Below are 21,653 nucleotides of genomic sequence, written 5' to 3' on the forward strand. Positions count from 1 at the left end.
GAGGCTTGTGAATGTGTCTGGGGCAGGGGAGGGAAGGAGATCCACTCTTCTGGAGTGAATGAAATCAGTGGGCTGTCATAATTTTTTTTCTGTCATTGCTTCACTTAACAAACATCTTTCAAGTTAAGTGCTTTCTTATCTTAAGAATGCATGTAATCTCACAATGACATATGTGATGATAAACAATATCTATTGGTGCTTAAAATGCACGAAAGTAATCATATAATAGGAAAATATTACTAGTAAAATAGCTAATAATTAGTTGCATGCATGCATGTTTGAATGAATGCTAAATCCTGACACACTTTACAAATTACATTGCATTCGAAGTGAATCCAATTTTTGGAGTGACATTTGGATGGAAATACAACTTATGTTTTCCCCCTCCCTTCACATCTAACACCTTTACATTTTGAACTATGCACTGTAATGATTTATCTCTGTTGCATTTCTATTCAGACATTTTAGAAAACTAGAAGAAAACTCTTCCCCTCCTCAAAATCCCCACCTTAGCAGGTCATTTATCTCTTTAAAAACATTTCTTTGCCTAGCTACCTAGCACTGGGCGTTTCCAAATTTCCTATATCTTGGAATTTTCCATTCTCTGTACCATGTGCCTTAACTGTAGCATTCTATAAAGCAAGTTCCTACAAGATTTGAACATTTGTTGGTGCCTCTGTGATAACTCAGATTTCTGCTGGCAGAGAATTATCCACTCTGTCTCAGAATTTTAGAACTTGGGGGCCATCCAGTGAAATTGCTTGGCAGTAGATTCAGGACAGATTAAAAGAAATACTTTATGCAACATGTAATTAATCCAGGATAAGGAATATGTTACCGCAGGATGTTATGATAGCTGTTGGCATAAATGTCTTTTATTAGATAGATTCATGTAGATTCATGTAGGATAGACCTATCGATCACTATTGGCCATAACCGTTAAGAAGAATGGAACCTCTATGTTCCAACTGGTGTTCTTGCCTTCAAAGCAAGGCTTTTGAACTAGCAGAGGGGGTGCTAATGGAAGAAGAAGAGAAGCAATTTTTGCCTACCCCCCTGCAGTCTGCAGCACACCCTGAAAATCAGCTCCAGAGAGTTGGAGGACCCTCCAGAACAGGGCAAAAGGTGGCATGGGAGGGGCTGTGGAGTGAAGGGTGTATCAGCAAAAATCACCTCCTCCCCCCTTCCATGCAGAATTAGCAGATTCCTCCACTGGATCAAATGCCCTTCCATGTACTCAATGGCACCAATTGGATTGCACCCTATCTGTGATTGCACTCTATCTATTGTGGCAATGGTAATATTCATTATGTTCTTGTGAGTCTCTTTGCCCCCCATGTGTCTCCCATTCAGGCACTGATCAGACCCAGGTTAACTTATATTCATCCAACTGCTGCATCCTATAGCCTTTGGACCATAATAAATCCTGCTACTTGATTCACCCTGGGTTCCTACTGAGAGGAAGGGTGGGATATAAATATAATAAATAAACAATAAATAAATAAATTCCAGGAAATTCTACTCACCCCCTTCCCCCCCTCCCAATAGGCATTGTCCACATTAATATCTAGACACACTGTGAGGCCTAGTGGCTACTGTTTGGATGCTAGGGTCTCATTTTCCCTGCCATAGTTAAGACTAACTAGATTGTCTGGGTTCAGAAATCACAGCAAGCTGCAGTTAGTCTGAAATGGAAACAAAAGCTTCTTACCTTCTCGTCACAGACTTGCGGGAGGCGGCGGCAATAGTACCGAAGCCTGAGGTTCACACTGATCCATTCTTGTAACTCTAATTCATGGTTTAGCATTACATGAGAATGCACCCTATATTTTAGCATGAGGATTTTGTGAACCCAAAACACCACTGAGAGCAGCTTAAGAAAGGTGAACAGGATAGAAGTGGTACATTTTTTAAAAAAAGCATAACTTTACAGTTAGCTTTAAGAAAAGATAAGATAAAAGAATCTCAGGATTCTTCAGTCAAAGTCTAATTCTGTGAATGAGTGGCACTTGCACAAGTCACATGACTTAGTCTTTTAGATACCTGAGAAGCAGTGTGGGCAAATCTAGAAAGGGAATAGATCATGTAATCTAGAAGGGGAATTGATCATGTATTTATAATCACAGATTTTTTTTATGTTGAAATGGTTTAGACTAGAATTAACTTTATAGATCGCTGGGTGTGATCAAATTGGGAGTAATTTATTTTCTTGTATGTTTCTTGTATTGGTCCTTGAGACATTAAAGATGAATAGCTTATTTTGATTTTCCAAAGAACACACAAGCCAGTTTTAATTTTACTTAGTAACTATTATAGCTGACCTACCTGTATCATACACTCCTATTTTGGTTAAATTACTTATCTAAGAAAGGTATGTGGGTCGGATGTTAGGACTGCCAAATGAGAGTGAATCCACCCTTTTCTTGGCTGTCTTGTGGTTCACCTAATATTAACTACAATGCACTGGTTCCTATTATGTCTTTGACATATTAGGAAACTGTTTGGGCTTGCTATGATATGCATACACAAGCACCCCAGATTCATGACCCAGTTGGGCAGAAGGGTTTGGATTGAGAATAAAGAAGGATAAATTATATCCAAACACTTGAGCTTGTTGAGAATTGAAAAGTATTTTTACCTGTATCTCTTATAGGATTGTGCATGTAAGGAGCTTAGAATAAGGCAGCAGTTACAGTCTACCATCTAGAGTAGACCAGCGTTTGTTTCGTCTAGACCAGCAGTCTTGGTGTTGTCCCAACTGCACCAAGAGCGTACTCTAAAATGCAGCCAGTGTTACCCTACAGTAGTTTATTGAAGGGAACATGGTGGGCAAGCTATCTTTCAGGGATATTTCTCTGCCATTATTGTTCTTCCAATTGCAGAACTTCTTATAAGTTTCTGGGTAACCCCAGGGCCCTGGAATATTATTATAGAACCAATAATCAGAATGAAGTAATATTAATTAATATGTGGCGGAATTTCTGGAAGCAGTTATCTGCATTGTCACATGAGCGTTCCTATCTGTTTTGCCATAAAGATATTCACTGTCAAACCAATCCATTTTATTCACGGCATTTTGAGTGAATTTCTTCAGATCTGGCACTAGCACCTGGCATACTGGGGCATTTGCAAGGGCCCATGCACTCCAGCTGGGCCCACTAGGATAGCTTGCCTAGCCTGATGTTACTTGGGCCCTCTAGTGGTGGTGCTGCTGCCAGCCTTCCCCTTGAATGCTCATAAGCAGGAGGGGAAGGCTGACAGCTGCCCCAACACTTTCCCTTCATGTGCTTCCTTGCTTGTGGGCTTACCTGGCAACAGCAGAGTAATGGCCCACTGAGCAGCAGCTTGACTCCCAGCCATTTCTGGGGCCACCACCAGAAAATGGGGAAAGGGGAGCCTGTAATGAGATTGGAACTGAGTGACTGCCCATGAGTGAGTGTGAGGTTGGCACCTACAGCAGCACTGCTGCTTTGAGGGCTCAAGTGACAGTAAGCGTTGAGGGGATCTGCATTGGAGGGTGTCCACTGAGGGCAGCCTGTTAAAGAACCACAAAAATCTGGCACAAGACCAGAATTCCTGTGCTTAACTGAACTCCCACAGAAGGTAACGACTTTTGCAAGAAAGAGAGCACATTTTACAGAGGCAACCTGTTTCTTAAGCACTGGTTGCATACAGGAGAACTTAAGGAAAACTGTTGCAATAAAATTAAATTAAATGGGACTTTTACCAATTGAGAAATGCAGAACAAAAGTGTTTCAATAGCATCTAGAATTCACAATGGCGTTTAAGCTGTGCTTTGTTTGAGCACTTCGGACGGTTTGTTCTGCATATATCCAGTGCAACTATTTTGTGCTACTCTGTGCTTTTTTTGGATACATGTGCTTGTTCAGGAACTGAGCAGTTCACACATCTGCCATGTAGGTTAGAAGGCATTATTTAGTGTGGTTTTCAATTAGAGTGATTATTCTTTTTCTTCTTAATTAGAAGAAACATCTGCCTTTGTAAGATGGAATAATTGTGCATAAACTACTTTTTTTATTGCTGCCTTTTTAGAACCCCAACAGATGTTTGAACCTGTCAGTTAGATGAGAAATGAACCCCTTGATATGTCAAAGGAGTCTCTTCCCTTAAGGTTCTAGGAATACACTGTCCTCTTTCCAGTGTGTTCCTGAATGCTTCACCCTACGGGTACATATGAGTGGTTCCTGGCATAAGAACAGTTTGGGAAAAGTTCACAGAAAACATACAGGTCCCAAATGTTGATAGACCAACTTGGGGGGGGGGGCAGGGTCTGATCTCCGCAGGACCTTAGCCTTGAAATCTAGGGATTTAATTCTTTCTCTTCTTCCTGTTCGAACTTCTTCCAAGTTAGAAGGCCTGACCACCCGTACTTGCCCTCTTGGGCCGAACTGTCTCTCAGGCTCCTTCTCCATCTACTTTTAAAGCTTGGATAGACGGAGGGTAGGGTAGTGCAGTACTGCTTTTTTCAGCTGAAGGAAGGAAAGAGCACACAGGGTTACTGCAGATGCATGCACTGCTGCCTCTCTTAGCTTTTTAAGAGACAATATGTACAGCCATGTGCTACAAAGAGCACAGTGGGGATGCCTTGGCCTCCTCTCATAGTTTTAAACAGCCAAGTGAGGCATTTGGGACTCTACTGTGGGACTCTTTCCAGCTTTAAGTGATAAGTAAGGAGTTCATTGCTTCCCTTTAAGAGAGTTCAGGGTCCTCCTTTGGAGTTCCTACTTTCCTAGACACTAACACAGCAATCCAAAGTGCCTTTCCTCTGAGCTGGGGGGAGTGGGTTTGGATTGGGTGGAGGTATGCCTCGGCCTAGCCCTCCTGGACTCTGCTTGCAGACTGACACCACTGGCATGGAGCTTCCTGTTTGGCTGCCAAGTGTGGGATCACTACCAGGAACTGTTCACAGAAATCTCCAAAAATGGGCTGTTCCAGGGGGACAGGGTAAGGGCATGGCTTGAACTGGTCTGGGATCCCCTGGATCCTGAGCCAAACCCACTGCTATCACATGATGATATTGGGCCTGGCACAGGCCTGGTCGCAATAGCCCTGCTACTCCACTAAGCTCTGCTTCTATCTAGCTGGGTTTGGATTGCACTCTAAATCAGCTTTCTGAGGGTCATCATCTGATGCCTCTTGAACTCTCATGGGAAGGTGCCATAATAATGTTTTGCATCCACTCTGATTCCTGTCCTCTCCGAATATTTCTCTCCATGTAATGAAACGAAGTAATGATGTTTGCACACACTCCAGCCCCTGACAACTTCACTGTAGGGTGCTTATTACAAAGGCACCCTTTGACCTAATCTCTCCCTCATGTCTTATGAATGATGAAGAAGATGAGTATCAAGAGGAATTTTTTACTTGTTACCTTAAACTACACTCACTGATCTACAGTCAGTCGCAAAATGTTTATGTTTGCTGTGGATCAATACTTTCCAAAGGTTCCTGGCTAGGGTCAAAATGTACTTTGTGGGGTTGGGTTCATTTTAGTTCATGGAAATATCAGGTTTTATTCTACACTATGTTTGGTGTTGATGAGATGGGGCAGGACAGGAGGAGGTTTTCATCGATGTCCTTACTGGAAAGAAAAGAGGGCCCTTTTCTCTTTGCGAGGATGTCTGTAGCAACAGCATTTAGGCTGGCAACTTGCACATTACCAACCCCCCCCAGTACAAAAAAAGAATACTTGTTTGCATGATATTTGCCTGTGCTAACATATATGTACAGGTACGGATTTAGAAATAATTGCTGTAATTTAAACAGAAGTGTAGTACATCTTGCCATAGTGGAAACGCCGTGACTGGCGCTCAGTCTGCTGTCCAGTGCTATTGATGGGCAACTCCAAGGCTCCTGCTCTCCCTTCTCACAGTTCTTATCTTTAAAATGGACTTGGATTGGACAAGCCTTCAAATAGGAAGCTGTTCTTTGACAGCCATTGAAATTAGAGAACTGTGTGAAGCAAGGCACAGAGCCACCCTAGTAGCACTGTGATAAGAGACATAAATGGCATTTTCCCAGTCTAGAGGGCTTACAGCAGGGACGAGAACCTTTGATCCTCCAGGTGTTGTTGAATTCCAGCTCCCATCAGTTTCAAGGTACCACCATGGCCAATGGTCAGGGATGATGGGTGCTGTAGTTCATTAACATCTGGGTGGCCACAGATTGGCCTGCCGGACATATAGCCTTCATACGCTAGACCAGTAGTCTTCAACCTTTTTACACTTGGGACCCACTTCTTAATTTGTGCCAGATATTGATATGGTGTATAGTGCTGCTGGTGCAACCCAGCTTAGGTCTGGCTGCGACCCAGTAGTAATCCTACCAATCCACAGCCAAGGAGGTCAGTGAGCAAGACAAGAACAGGAAGGGGGAAGAGGTTGGGGATTTACAATGACCAATAGAGGTTGCATCAGAAGAGGGGGCAATACTCAGGTAGCAGTGGATGAGCAGGTAGCATTGAGAGTTGCTTCTCATCCTACTTCTTACCTTTTGGTGGGCACATGTGACTATATGCATTCCTTGCCATGTGAGACATGTGCATGGGCAATTGTTTGTTTAAAATATGCAAGAGTGGTGTTTCAGAATAGGCTGTGTTTTAAAAGGCTAAACGCAAAAAACATGTGCACACACTTTTCAGTTGGTAGGGCATGTACTTAGGGGTGCATATCTGAGTACAAATCTTAGTAAGAGAAATGGCTACCAGGCTAGAATAGTTCAAGAAAGGCTTTAATCAAAGGCTCTTGCAGGGAGGGAGGAAAGTGAGGGCTAGAGGGATGGAGGACTGTTGTAGCCAGAGGGATTGCTGTGGCAGACGTTACAGTCCAAATGAGAAAAGCATATCAAGTGAATAGATAACAGGCAACCCGTTGAGTAGATGGAACAAGAACTGGTGGCAAGGGAAGGGGAGAGATATATCCTGTAGCAGATTGGTAGCATGCTTGAAGTAAGGACTAGAACAGTGGTTCCCAAATATTATTTTTCCCCCACAGACCACTTGAAAATTGGTGAGGGTCTTGGCCAATCACTAAAGGTTTTTCTACCTGTTGCAATTGCAATGCACTCTACTAGAAGCTGTAAGAATTTTAATTGTAATTTTATTGCTTTTATTTCTTGTAATACAACAAAAAACAATACATAAGAAATAAAAGAAGTAATGGAAATACCATCAAAATCAATATGAATATTTAACGCTGACATGTGTGGACCACCTGAATGAAGCTCATGGACCACTGGTGGTTCATAGACCACAGTTTGGGAACCACTGGACTAGAAGTTTGAAGCTGATGCAAATCACATTAGGGGCCTTAAAATTAGTTATGCTGCTGAAACTCAAAAAATGGGCAGTTTGTAGATTGAATCTTACTAGGTTCATAAAAGCCTGAATATGTAATCAGCTTGGTTCTCTACCTAACAAAATTTCATTGTCTCATAATTCAAATTGAGTTTGATTATGAGCTAATTTCTAGTTTATCTGCCTGTGCGTTGACTAAGCATCAAATCTGGCCATTTTTGTGCATGCTCAGATGTTGATCCCTGTAACCCTTTATTTCCTGAAGGAAATGTAAATGTCCCATTTTTCTCTCAAGTATTGCACAGACAATGTTTTCTGTTTTGTAAGTGCTGGGCATCCTCCTTCTTGCTGCTGCCAGTTCTGCTTGCATTGCAGGTGCACCTGCTTCCTCTGCCTCCAGTGGCTCCATGTCAAACAGACGTTGACTGTGAACAAGTTGGACACATGAAAGTCAATCAGAGAAAGGCACATGATATCATGGCAGGTGTCATATGATGCCATCAGGGGTGTAGTTGTCTGGGGTCTCGGGGGGGGTCTTAGACCCCTTATGTTTTGGGGAGCAGGATCTCAGCAGGGTCCCTATGTCTCCAGCATCCTACAAACCAATTAGCATGAAAGGGGAGTGTGTTAGCCATTGAGAAGAGTCTTCTAACATGCCTCCTTATCTTTTCCTGCTGATTGGAGCCATTCAGAGTGAAAGGAGGTGAGTCAGCCACACAGAAGACTCTCTTCAGTAGCTAACGCTCTCCCCTTTCATGCTTCTTGGCTGCTAGGAACATCTGTTGTGGGAGAAGGCATTAACAAGGTTCTCATTCTCAATCCAGCAGCAAAAAAAAAAAAAAAAAAAAAAGTGGGGGGAGAAGGGGGCATGGCTATGACTAACACGAAGGGAACCTGCACTTCCGAATTTGCCACTACACTACTGGATGCCATAGTATGCACAACGTGTTCCCAACATGCACTTTTTAATGTGCATGTGCAAAAAAACTGAATATACTTACAAGATATCTAAATAACAGAGAACTGTTATCTAAGCTTTTACTGTGGGATTCATGACTACACAAGACAATTATGATTTCTCATTGGTGGGGGAGGACTAAGTTTGCCCATTCCTATTTAAAAGTAATAAGTTGCTTTGCCAACCCTCCCCCACAAGTCCTCCTGTAGTTCAAGCCCTTGGCATTTAGTAGTTTGCAAATAGTAGAGAATCCACTTTAAGATACTGAAAACTTATGTGCCTCTTTATGTGACTCGCAACATCCTTGCTTCAACCTTTTCAGCTGGCTGTGGTTTGGAATAAAACTGCAGTAAGCATCTCTTTATCTCAAGGGTGCACACTTTATAAAACGGTGGTGGTGGTGATCTTTGTTTGACTAGTCCATAATGTTAACAACTCTCACATGCAGCTTTAACTCAAACCATAGAAAAGTTAAACAGGCCTTTCCAGGACGGCATGTATGGTTGCTGGAGGCACAGGGAGAGCAAACAAACTTTTATTTGAGGGCCAAACTACACATTACATTATTTAAGCTTTTTCAAAAGTGTGTAAACTGGACACTTTTGTTTTGCAGAAAAACAACAAGAAACAGCCACAGGGCCCTGATCTGGAATATGCTTCCAGTTCTGATTGGACCTGTACACGTTTCTATGCTGAAAATCTGCTTCGCCCCCTACTGCCCTGAACATGCTGTTTGTTGAAAATAGGAGACAGGAAGGGGGTGATTTTCAGCAGGAAACACTTGTGCATGGTCCTGATTAATATTAGGACCACATTCTGGATCTGGGCTCCCACAGATCTCCCCCCCACCAATAAATGTGACCAGTGTTAAGAATGCCTTTTTTTAAAGTGCAGGGGTAGGGATCAGTTAGTGGCTGGATCCTGAGTTCCCCCACTCCTGTTGGACTACTTTCCAGTGGAGCTGTTCTTGAAATCACTGTTGAACAGCGCAGTCTTCAAGCCTCACTTTTGGCAGGAATCAGCTATATCCTGTGTAGCCAATCCCAGTAGGGCTTGAAGTCATTTACGCTGATCAGCTGATTGGTTCAAGCTTTGCTTTTGGCAGGGATTGATTTCACTTGAGAGCTCTGATTGGGAGCTCCTGAGTAGAGCCAATCCCAGTGGGGCTTGCATTGGGTGCTACACTTTAAAGGCACCCAATACAAACCTTGCTTGTCCAGGAGCAATGAGGAGTATGTTTTATGACTGCTGATTGTTGCTGTGTGGGATGGGTGAGCATGGCTTGGGGGAATGGCCTCACAGGCCAAATTAAACTCCCTGCTGAGCCTAATTAGGCCTGTGAGCTGGAGATTCCCCACTACTGATAATAGTGTGAAGTTAGGCCCTGATATGAACACACCTCATCCAAGTTCATGCTTTAGTTACTTTGTACATCTGAAATGTGGTGGAAGTCAATATTTATGTGTGAGTGGAGACAGTTCTGGATAAAATATGGATGTCACCAGCAGGGCCGGTTCTAAAGGGCGGCCAGGTTGGGCACTGGCCCAACGGCCCCTGGAGCTACAGGGGCCCCCTCAGCTGCTCCTCCGCTCCCCTTCCATGATCCACGGGCCCCCCACATCTCCCCACTTACTTGTCTGCTGTCTTTTACCATTGCCCTTAACAAAGATGGCGGCCGCAGTTTCCCTAAGGTACTGAAGCCCCTGCCGCCATCTTAGTTGATGGTAGAGATGCATGTGTGTAGCACGCATGCGTGCCATCAACAATGATGGTGGCGGAGGCTTCATCGCCTTAGGGAAAACGCGACCGCTATCTTGGTTAATGGCAATAGTAAAGACAGCAGACAGGTAGGTGGGGGTGGGCTGGGCTGCGCGCATGTGTGAATGCAAACGCGCACACGCGCACACACCGGGGCCCAGGACAAGGTGATGCCAAGGGCCCTGGCATTCCTGGAGCCGGCCCTGGTCACCAGTCCCATACTTATCTGGTATACATTGGTGAATGATGAACTGTAAATATTGGTGCACGTTTTTCAACATTCACAAAATGCAGCTGGGATTATCTTGTCAAAAAATGTTGCCATTACCACATTTCATTTAAACTTCTGAACATGCTGATCGCTTGTTAGAGCTAATACTTTGTTGCAGTGGCCAACAAAGAAAGTTGGTGAGAACATGACCCCCCATTCCACCCCGATGTATGTGTAGATAATCAAAATTAACATTTTAAGAGAGGGTCGATAAGTGCAAAGTTCCCTGAGCACTGTATAATGTTCCTGGAGTTGACTCTGTGGAGGCACAGAATACATACGTTGGGCTGCATCCTCAAAGATCAAGAGCTATATGTAAGTAACCTTTCACTTCCCCTTTCCATTGCTGTAAGTATGGATAGAAGAGGATTTTTTTAAAAAAAAATTCTCCTCCTTACAGGAGTGTGGATAGAGGCTTCAGCAACTTCATAATTTGAAACATCTGGCATGCAAACTCCCTCTTTTAATGGCACCAGTTCAGGGCAAACATTTGCTTCATGTCCCAAACTTGCTGGCATTCATGCCTTGTAATTTTTACAGCTGTCAAGAGGATATAGTATAATACACTATTGTAGTCAGCAATCCCAGGGAAAAAAAACCTCTTTGGTCGGGTCTGGACATGAATCCAGTTTGTGCAGTCTATTTCATATAGTGCTGTATGCTCATCTGATGAACCCAGTGTTCCTACTCTTCTCCATCTCACACACATGTGCATACACAAAATCATTGGGTATCTGCTGGAATTTTTCAAGGGAAGGGGGCATATCTGTATCTAGTAGCTGAGAACAGGTCTATCATTTCTGGTTGATCTGGTGACGTAGCTGTGCCAAGACATGAACACAAGGTCTACTGAACCAGATAGATCTGGATTCCAGATCCATCCTTCCATTGTTCCTCCGTGGGTAGACCTGCCATCCATCTACAGCTAGCCCTGGCATCCAAGCAATGTCTTTTCACTTGCAACTGAAATTGTTTCTCTGGCTCGGTTCACTTCATCCAGCCCTTAATTAACTATAGTACTGCTACAATCAACTTTACAGCCCTCCCTGAACTTCCTTAAGAAAAACCCACTGCAGCAGGATAACAATACTGGATTACACTTCAGGGTTATCATGCAGCAATTTACCCTCCTCCCTAGAAAAAAATGGGTAAAACAATACAGTACTGGGCAATTTTTCATAACTGGCATAACCCATGCTCTCTCTGCCACAGCCCTTCCTGCTGCAATATTGGTATAATAATGATAAACTTTATCAGCATGGACAGGATAATTTTGTACAGTTTTAGTGATGAGGGAATGTGTGTGTCACGTGCAGGGCCAGCACAAGACCACCGTGGCCTCCCCCTGCTTGTGCAATTTATACACCCCGTTGTTGCCATGTCAGTGTGCATGCCTACCATCACCCAAGATAATCTTGGGTGATGGCAAGCATATGTGCTGACATGTTGATGCCCATGCCGCCATCTTGGGTGATGGTAGGCATGCGCGTGCAGTGTGATGACATGAGATGGCATGCCCAGCCATATTTAAGCATGTATGTGTGTGTGTGTGTCACCTGGGAGAGTGGAGCTCCCACTTCCTCCCACCCTCTGGTAGTGCCCTGATGCTGGTGGGGATTACGGAGTGGAAGCTCTGCCCTCCCAGCCCAAGCTGCAGGGGCCCTTGCCCAGTGCCTGACCTGGCTGCCCACTGATGCCAAGTCTGGTTGTATGTATGTGAAATAAGACCTGAGTTGTAAAGATAATTAAATATTGTCTTTGCTGCTACTTTTTGAATTGGGTAGACATGCTACTGCAAGGATGGGGAACCTCAGGATTGGGGGATGAATTCAGCCTTTTAGGTCTCTCTGTCTGGCCATTGGAACTCTTCCCAAACCACACCTCATCTCCTAAGGCCATGCCAGTTGCTTGCCTGGAGAGAGAAAAAAGAGGAGTGTGTTAATGTGTGTAGAACAGTGATTCTCAAACGGTGCACCCAGGCACACTGGTGCGCCCTAAGGGGTGGCTAGGTGTGCCTCACATATTATGAAAGTATATTTTAAAAATGAGAAGAAACCCATTTGTATAGGGTAAGTAATAGTTTTCTATAGTTTATTTCTATTCATAGTTTAAAATGTATTAATATATTTTTAATTTTGTACACAAAGTGCGCCAGAAAATTTTTATATGTTTTACAGTGCACCGCGAACCAAAAAAGTTTGAGAACCACTGGTGTAGAAACTAGTCTATCTTAGAAAGATTTTTGATCGGGTAATCTCCCTTGTAGACGCTGGGAATGCTTTGGACATAATATATCTCAACTTCAGCAAAGCTTTTGACAAAGTGCCCCATGATATTCTGATTAGCAAACTAGCTAAATGTGGGCTGGATGAAACAACTATCAGGTGGATCCACAGTTGGCTCCAGGATTGTACTCAAAGAGTGCTTATCAATGGTTCCTTCTCAAACTGGGTGGAGGTAATGAGTGGGGTACCACAGGGCTTGGTCCTGGGCCCAATGCTCTTCAACATTATTATTAATTACTTGTATAAGGAGGTACAGAGCATGCTTATCAAATTTGCAGATGATACAAAATTGGGGGGCACAGCTAATACCATGGAAGACAGAAACAAAATTCAAAGGGACCTTGACAGGCTGGAGCATTGGGCTGAAAACAACAGAATGAAATTCAACAAGGATAAATGCAAAGTTCTACACTTAGGAAAAAGAAACCAAATGCACAGTTATAAGATGGGGGATACTTGGCTCAGCAATACGAAATGTGAGAAGGATCTTGGAATTGTTGTTGATCACAAGCTGAATATGAGCCAACAGTGCGATGTGGCTACAAAAAAGGCAAACGCTATATTAGGCTGCATTTACCGAAGTATAGTTTCCAAATCGCGTGAAGTATTAGTTCCCCTCTTATTCAGCACTGGTTAGGCCTCATCTTGAATACTGCATCCAGTTCTGGTCTCCGCACTTCAAGAAGGATGCAGACAAACTGAAACAAGTTCAGAGGAGGGCAACAAGGATGATCAGGGGACTGGAAACAAGGCACTATGAGGAAAGACCGAAAGAACTGGGCATGTTTAGCCTGGAGAAGTGAAGACTGAGGGGAGCTATGATAGAACTCTTCAAGTACATGAAAGGTTGTCACACAGAGGAGGGCCAGGATCTCTTCTAGATGGTCCCAGAGTGCAGGACATGGAATAATGGGCTCAAGTTGCAGGAAGCAGATTTCGACTGGACTTCAGGAAAAACTTCCTAACAGAGCCATATGACAATGGAACCAATTACCTAGAGAAGTAGTGGGCTCTCCGACACTGGAGGCCTTCAAGAGGCAGCTGGACAGCCATCTGTCGGGAATGCTTTGATTTGGATTCCTGCATTGAGCAAGGGGTTGGACTCGATGGCCTTATAGGCCCCCTCCAACTCTACTCTTCTATGATTCTATGATTCTAAAGCTAAAATTAGTATTAATTGTTCTATCCACTTTTGCCTCGGGCCCTGCCCAATATTGGCTTGTGGCCCTCAGAAGGTTGTTCAGAAGGGAATGTGGCCCTCAGGCTGAAAAAGGTTCCCCGCTCCTACATTACTGCCTAATCAAAGCTATGTTAAACTCCAGGATGCCAGAATTGTTTTCTTTGTGGAAGCATTCAGTTAGCCAGGGCAGACTGGAAGTAGCTTGCCAGGTAGGCAGAGCCAGTGCCAGCAGGTGGGTCACTGTTGCTTGCTGGAGAGGTGAACCAGTGGGCAGGTTAGTGCAGTGCAACACACTGGTGGAACCAATTCTGTGCCCTGCCATTGCATTTGCACTGTGCTCACCCTCCCCACCAGTTTCTCCTCTCCCTCCTGGTAAGCAGCAGTGACCCATCTGCTGGTAGTGGCTCTGCCCCACTTGGCAAGCTGCTTCTGGGGAAGACCACAAAAAAAAAGTTTTAAAAAAGAACCCAGAAATTCCTTCTCCAGACAGTGGGTGTGTCACTCTAGACCAGGGGTTCCTAAACTGTGACTCGTGGATCACCAGTGTTTTGTGAGCTTCATACTATGATTCTATGATTCAGGTGGCCTGCAACATGTCCGCATTGAATATTCATATTGATTTTAATGGTATTTTATTGCTTCTTTTATTTCTTATATTGTATTACAATTTGAATTCTGTGGAATGCAAATTGTAATACAATGAAATGCAATATAAGAAATAGAAGAAGCAATAATAAAAATATTATTAAAAATTATACAGACCCAGCACAGTGCATTACAATTGCTACAACAGACAGAAAAATCATTGTGGTCCACCAAGACAATCAGTGGGAATCAGTGCTCTAGATATTTCTTTGTCCAGTTTGCTAGATCTGCTTTATTAATCATCAGTCATTGATATCACTTCAATCATTAACTGAAAACACTGAAATACAGGAACAGGTAGTTTTTCACAAAATAACGGGCAGAATGGTGCCTGCACATTTTGCTTTATATTTTAGGTTCTACAAGGGCTAGAGTTGTTTTTTTAAATAAAAGCTGGAAATCTGGGGATTATGGAGCATTCAGATGGGCCTGGAGATCTTCTTTGGGAACTTCCTGCAATATGTTGTGTGTAAAAGGGGGAAGGGTAAGCATCTGGTAATTTCCTTTTACTGATCATGCTTTAGGAGCCATTAATTTTCCTTGTGGCAATGTGTGAGTCACAACAGACACAGGGTTATCTTTGTTCACAGTATAAACACTGGGCAGGGCCAGAAAGGATCACGGTCCTGCATCCTGGAATCATGTAGAATGTCACTCTGCTATTTCCTGTGGGCTGTAGGTCTGACAGCCTCCCTTTATGTTACATACTTGAGTGTGGGAGTGAAATATCTTTGACTGCACATTTTAATCTGTTATCTCAATTATCTTCTCTATGGTTTCTGAGATCCTATGGCTGAAAACATAATATCTGGAAAGGCCAAATGGCAACGTTTTATGGACTTGAAAGAATTAGGGTTTGTTTGTTTGTTCTGATGGAGAAATGGTCTAATTTTCACCATCTTAATTCTTCATGAGAAAATAATGTTTTCTGTTGACTTCAGTTTTTCCCCATCTCTGCCAACATTTTATAGAAACACCCACTGTGTGTCAGATTTTTACTGGTCAAGCAGATTTTAAATTTGTTAGGCTAATGTCTTTTGGAGATTAAGCAGCATGTGGGTACAACAAAAATGCAAACAGCACATAGGACAGGGTCAGTTTGTTTGCTTATGAGTCCATGAGCTTAGGTACTGTGGTTAATATTTCTCTAAAAAACTGCAGAATGTTTGTGTTGCAGGTGGCATTTCTGGAGGCAAAACTTGTTTGCTAGCTTCGTCTTGGTTATTATAGTGTAACTCTTTAGTATGATTGTTCCCTCTCCCCACCCCCACCCCGAGTATGGGGAGGGTTCTAAAAGCACAATGCCCTTTTTTGAACGAGATAACCTCTCCTATAATGGTGAGAGTAGAAGCAACACAGCTGTTAATTGATATTTTCTTTTAAAGTCTGTGGATGTGATTGAAGTTATCTCTCTGTCCAAAATAATTTCCCCCCCCTAATCCATGAGTGCTTTACAAGCGTGGGAAGCCAAGTGCATTCCTGTATTTGCACCAAAGTACTTTGGGGGGGGGGAGTCATGTTTTTACTTATCAGGTTTGTCTGTCTGTTTTAGTTTTGATGCTGGGTTTGAAGTAGAATTGTGTTTTCTGAGTCCTGGGTTCATGTCTGCATCATCATTTAACACAGTAGACAGTTTTGTCTCTTCAATTTTGAGAACCTCTTTGGTTTACATTGTTGCCCTTTTGAATTTATTCATTTCCCCCATCTTCTACTCCATCCTTTCCCTGCACATTCTTTATCTTTGAATTGTAGCAATTTTGGCTGTATGTTGATTTATTATTATTATTTCTAAAATGTATGTAATTGAAGGTTTGTATTTTTATGTAGCATTTTGAGTGTAACTTTTTATATATAGAGAGAAGGAGGGTTTTTTGTACTGTTTGGCTTTAGCTTGAAGAACTGACATATGTTAGAAAAAAATCTCACCCACTGTGTGGGTGATTGAGAGGAGATGTAGAATAATGCCAGAAAAATAAGGATTTGCTGTGAGGGTCAGGTCGTGCACATGGCCAGATGTTCTTCTGGGGATGGTAAGAGAATAATTCCTGGATATGGAAACTGCAGCATGCCTTGAGAAAAAAACCTCAATGTACTTTTGGTTATAATTATTTCCATTTCCATTCGAAATGTAAAAATGTACAATTAAGTTGGGAGGCATGGAATGTCGATCTAGGAGACTTTCTCATGGAGTAGAGGAAGGGGATTTGCAATACAGGGAGAGGTTGTATGAGAGGAGTAGTGTGGGTGAGAGGCTAAGTGTTGTTATATTCGTTATTTTAAAATATTTTTCCTCATTGAACGAATAGTGCAATACTTTGCTTGTTTACTCAGAAGTCAGTTCCACAGGGTTCAGTGTCACTTATTTCCAAGAAAGTGTGTGTAGTTGGGGAAGCCAACGTGGTGCCCCCGATGTTGATGGGCTACATGATGGCTATGCTCTACCTCTGCTGTGGCAGGCACTGTGCCTCTGAATGCCAGTTGCTGGGAAATGCAAGTGGGGAGAGTGCTGTTGTACTCAGGTCCTGCTGTTGCGCTTCCCATAGGCTTTTGGTTGGCCACTGAGAAAACCGGATGGTGGATTAGATGGGCCATTTGTCTGATCCAACAGGGTTTTTCTTTAAGTTCTTATGTTAACTTCCCATCATCCCTGACCCTTTGGCCATGCTGCCTAGGGCTGCCTGGGGGCTGGAGTCCAGCAATATCATTGGCTACCCTTGGTGCATAGGATTGTAGATTAAAAGTTGCATTGTACTTTGTGGCTAGAGCATGGTTTTCTAAGAATGAGCCTAGCTTCCTCCTGGAATTACATGCTTCCCCCCACCCTTCTCTTTCAGTGTGGTTCTAAGGAAGAGATCAGAAGCTTCCAATTCCATTTTAACTAGTTTAGTGTGTGATCTGTGCCCTGAACTGTGGATAAAATTAACTACGGTTTGTTGAAACAAACCAGATTCATAGGATTGGATCCAGATTTTCCATGAGCAAAGAATATAAGACCAGTGGCCCATCTACTCCAGCATCCTGTTCTCACAGTAGCCAACCAGATACCCATGGGAGGCCCGCAAGCGCTCTCCCCCATTGCAGCAGTTGGTATTCCGAAGCATATTGTCTTCGACTGTGGAGGCAGAGCACAGCCATCATGACTAGTAGCCTTTGATACTGTTATCCTCCTTGAATTTGTCTAATCCTCTTTTAAAGCCGTCCGGATTGGTGGCCATCACTGCCTCCTCAGGGAGCACGTTCCATTGCTTAACTATGTGCTGTGTGAAGAAGTACTTGTTTTTTAATCTATCCTGAATCTTCCTGCATTGAGCTTTATTGGTTGGCCATGAGTTCTAGTGTTATGAGAGAGGGAGAAAAACTTCTCTCTATCTACTCTCTCCATGCCATGCATAATTTTATAAACTTCTATCATGTCACAACTAACTTACCTTTTCTGTAAACGTTGCAACCTTTACTCATAGGGGAGTTGCTCATCCCCTTGATTATCCTGGTTGCCCCTTTTTGAAACTTTTCCCACTGTAAATGCTGGCAATGAGGGAACACTGATACAGCCATGAGAAGTGTCTCCACCAGCGCTCCCTTTTATTTTTATTTTCACCTTTTGGAACAGAGAAGGGCAAAGTGAATAGAAAGTGGCAGGGTTGGTGCAGAAATAGCATGCTTGGGCATTGAGAAACATTATGGGCAAATGCATTATGGGCAAATGCAAATGTACCTAACACTGGAGCCCAAATCAAGGACTCCACTCAGGCTGCTGTGTGGATGGCACAAGCTGTTCCTGAATATATCCTGGGGAAAACAGCTGGTGCACGCATGCCTTCAAAAAGTTTGACTCACTGTAGTTTATTTGAAAGTGGATATGTATACTTCTAGTGGTGTACCCTTCTAGGAGGTCAAGGGGTCACTTACTCCAATTATCTCCTATGTTCTCTCCTATTGTTCCAAGCAACAAACAGCTTATTTTATTCTACCGTTGTATCAGAACTGGAAAAATCTGTGGTGTCAGCTTACATGATGCCATGAAATTTGATGCTGGGTCACAGAAATTCAAAATAATTGTGTGTATGTATGTATGTATGTATTGCATTTGTATATCACTGCATAGCTGAAGTTTACTTTTATTTATTTATTTATTTATTTATTTATTACATTTGTATACTGCTCCATAGCTGAAGCTCTCTGGGTGGTTTACAACAATTAAAAACATTAAAAACAAATATACAAATTTTAAAACAATTTTTTAAAAAACAATTTAAAAACACATGCTAAAATGCCTGGGAGAAGAGGAAAGTCTTGACCTGGCGCCGAAAAGATAACAGTGTTGGTGCCAGGAGCATCTCATCAGGGAGATCATTCCATAATTTGGGGGCCACCACTGAGAAGGCCCTCTCCCTTGTTGCCAGACTCCTAACTTCCCTCCAAGTAGGCACCTGGAGGAGGGCCTTGGAAGTTGAGTATAATGTACGGGTGGGTTTGTGTTGGGAGAGGCGTTCCATCAGGTATTGTGGTCCTAAGCTGTGTAAGGCTTTATAGGTTAAAACCAGCACCTTGAATTGAGCTCGGAAACATACAGGCAGCCAATGCAAACAGGCCAGAATCGGTTTTATATGTTTGAACCATCTGGTCCCTATTACCAATCTGGCCTCTGCATTTTGCACAAGCTGCAGTTTCCGAACCGTCTTCAAAGGCAGCCCCACGTAGAGCGCATTGCAGTAATCTAACTTGGAGGTTACCAGAGCATGGACAACTGAAGCCAGGTTATCCCTGTCCAGATAGGGAAGTAGTTGGGCCACCAACTGAAGTTGGTAGAAGGCACTCCATGCCACCAAGGCTACCTGAGCCTCAAGTGACAGAAATGGTTCTAGGAGAACCCCCAAGCTACGAACCTGCTCCTTCAGGGGGAGTGCAACCCCATCCAGGACAGGTTGGACATCCACCATCTGGTCAGAAGAACCACCCACTAACAGCATCTCAGTCTTGTCTGGATTGAGCCTCAGTTTATTAGCCCTCATCCAGTCCGTTGTGGCAGCCAGGCACCGGTTCAGCACATTGACAGCCTCACCTGAAGAAGATGAAAAGGAGAAATAGAGGTGCGTGTCATCAGCATACATACAACGCACTCCAAAGCTCTGGATGACCGCACCCAACGGTTTCATGTAGATGTTGAATGGCATAGGGGACAGAACTGACCCCTGCAGAACCCCATACTGGAGAGTCCAGGGTGCTGAGCAATGTTCCCCAAGCACCACCTTCTGGAGCTGACTTGCCAAGTAGGAGTGGAACCACCGCCATGCAGTCCCTCCCACTTTTGCAACCTTATGTGTTTTCCCTCCTATCAAGTCACCCATTCCTGGAATTTAGTGTAATGCTTTGTTTCCTTTTATAGTTATCAAGCCCCTAGATATTATTTGGAGTTCACCTCATTCTTGCAAATGTCAACAGAGACCGTAATGTCAAACCTTTATGATTAGGAATACAGGCAGTAGAAGCTGGTCCATTATAACAAGTGGGGGCAATGCCCCACCAACCTCAGTCTGCCCTCAGCCAGCCTCCACCTGCCTGCCTTCCTAATTACAACCAGTCCAGGCAGTGGCGCTGGTTGTCAGCATCTTCCTCAGTCTCACTGCTTGTAGAATTCAGCAGAAAAGAAGAGGGGGACAAAACTAGAACAAGTTGGCTCTGCCAGTCATTGGCTCTGGCTCTATTTACTGTTGACCTCCCTGCCTTCCCAATGGGCACCTTTCCAATCCCAATGGGCACCAGCCACCATTGAACGTAGGGTTAGCAATTTTGAGGTAGGGGATAATTTCTTGTTTTAAAAAAATAATCAAATAGGGAAAGCTGTAAGTGGCCATACTACAAGTTCATAGATCCAGCTTTCTATAAAACATTTTCTTTTGAAGAGTGGTACTATAGTTATTCCCTCTACAGGAACTTTCACCAATTTGGTGCCCTTCAGATGTTTTGGATTCCGGCTTCTGTCAACTCAGTCAGCATGGATGAAGGCTGCTCTAAAGAGAGTTTACCTTTTTCAAATCATGTTTGAAGAAGTATACCCTCAATCCATATCATCATGATGTTTGCACATCCTCTTCCATGGCAACAGGTTTCCTCAAATCCAGTCAATGATTGCTGTCGCCATTTGGCATCTTTCCTGCTGCCAGATGTTCTACAACTTTTTGAAAGTGCAGCTAGGAAAAGTTTTCAGTTCAAGATGACTGACGGTTATGTACATGAGAATGAGGTTGTGGGTGGGGAAAGGGAAAGCTATGAGTCACACTCTTATTTCTGCTCACTGCAATTCATATTCTCAAATACTTGCCCTCCTTTGTGCTTGAACTGTGCAGTGTTTTCCTGCTGTGAAAACGTGAGCTTTACCTCATTTTGCAAATAAGCTAATTCAAAGGTGACACAAGGTTAGTATTAAGTACAGAGCACGGAGTTGGATAAATCTCCAAACCTTTGCCCCCCCCATCCAGTTAGATTTCTGTCTCACAGCTGTGCACTTTAATGGGAAGGACTTTCCCTGGAGCTCAAGCAGAAGGGCCATGAACATACAGCATGTGGTGGTGGTTTTGGATGCCAAAATTGTTTGAGAATCTTCATGCATGACACAGAAAAGAGGCATTTGCATTGCAGTGGTTGAAGGGGAGACCCTTGTCTGTAATTAAATTGTTAATGTGTACCTGGTGAAGTTCCCAGCTATCTATTTACATGGGTTTGCAAACAAGCATCTCCCCTTATTATGGGTTATGGAAAAAACTCCTTTTTTTGTATTATGTGAAAAGCCCTTAAGCTTATTTCATGTAAGGGGATGTTATACATGCTTGGATTTCCTCATATTTTTGTTGCAAGCACAGCTGCTTTATTTTAACTCACACAAAATGAAGATGGGGAAAGAACATTACACATGTGGAATTGTTAGATAGATAGATAGATAGATAGATAGATAGATAGATAGATAGATAGATAGATAGATAGATAGATAGATAGATAGATAGATAGATAGATAGATAGATAGGTCGGTCGGTCGGTCGGTCGGTCGGTCGGTCGGTCGGTCGGTCGGTCGGTCGGTCGGGGAGTTTCAGGAAAGCAGTGTGCAAAACCAGATCTGTTGCAAAGTTTTAATTGCTTTTGTTGACTTCTTAGTTTTTTCCATATAGCAGAAGGTTGAGTTGTGAGCAGTGGTGATGCAGATGACCATTCCTGTCATCCCCAAAAGGCTGAGTAAAAGAAAAAGA

The 21,653-nt window shown here is 43.2% G+C and overlaps 1 protein-coding gene across 6 annotated transcripts in view; it reads left to right on the plus strand.

Annotated features, from left to right (window-relative positions):
* Positions 1-21,653, plus strand: part of COL18A1 (collagen type XVIII alpha 1 chain) — a 228,100-nt gene that overhangs the window by 111,962 nt on the left and 94,485 nt on the right. The gene's annotated exons all lie outside the window — the stretch shown is intronic.

The sequence above is a fragment of the Rhineura floridana genome, chromosome 2 (genome assembly GCF_030035675.1).
Source record: "Rhineura floridana isolate rRhiFlo1 chromosome 2, rRhiFlo1.hap2, whole genome shotgun sequence".
Classification (NCBI taxonomy): domain Eukaryota; kingdom Metazoa; phylum Chordata; class Lepidosauria; order Squamata; family Rhineuridae; genus Rhineura; species Rhineura floridana.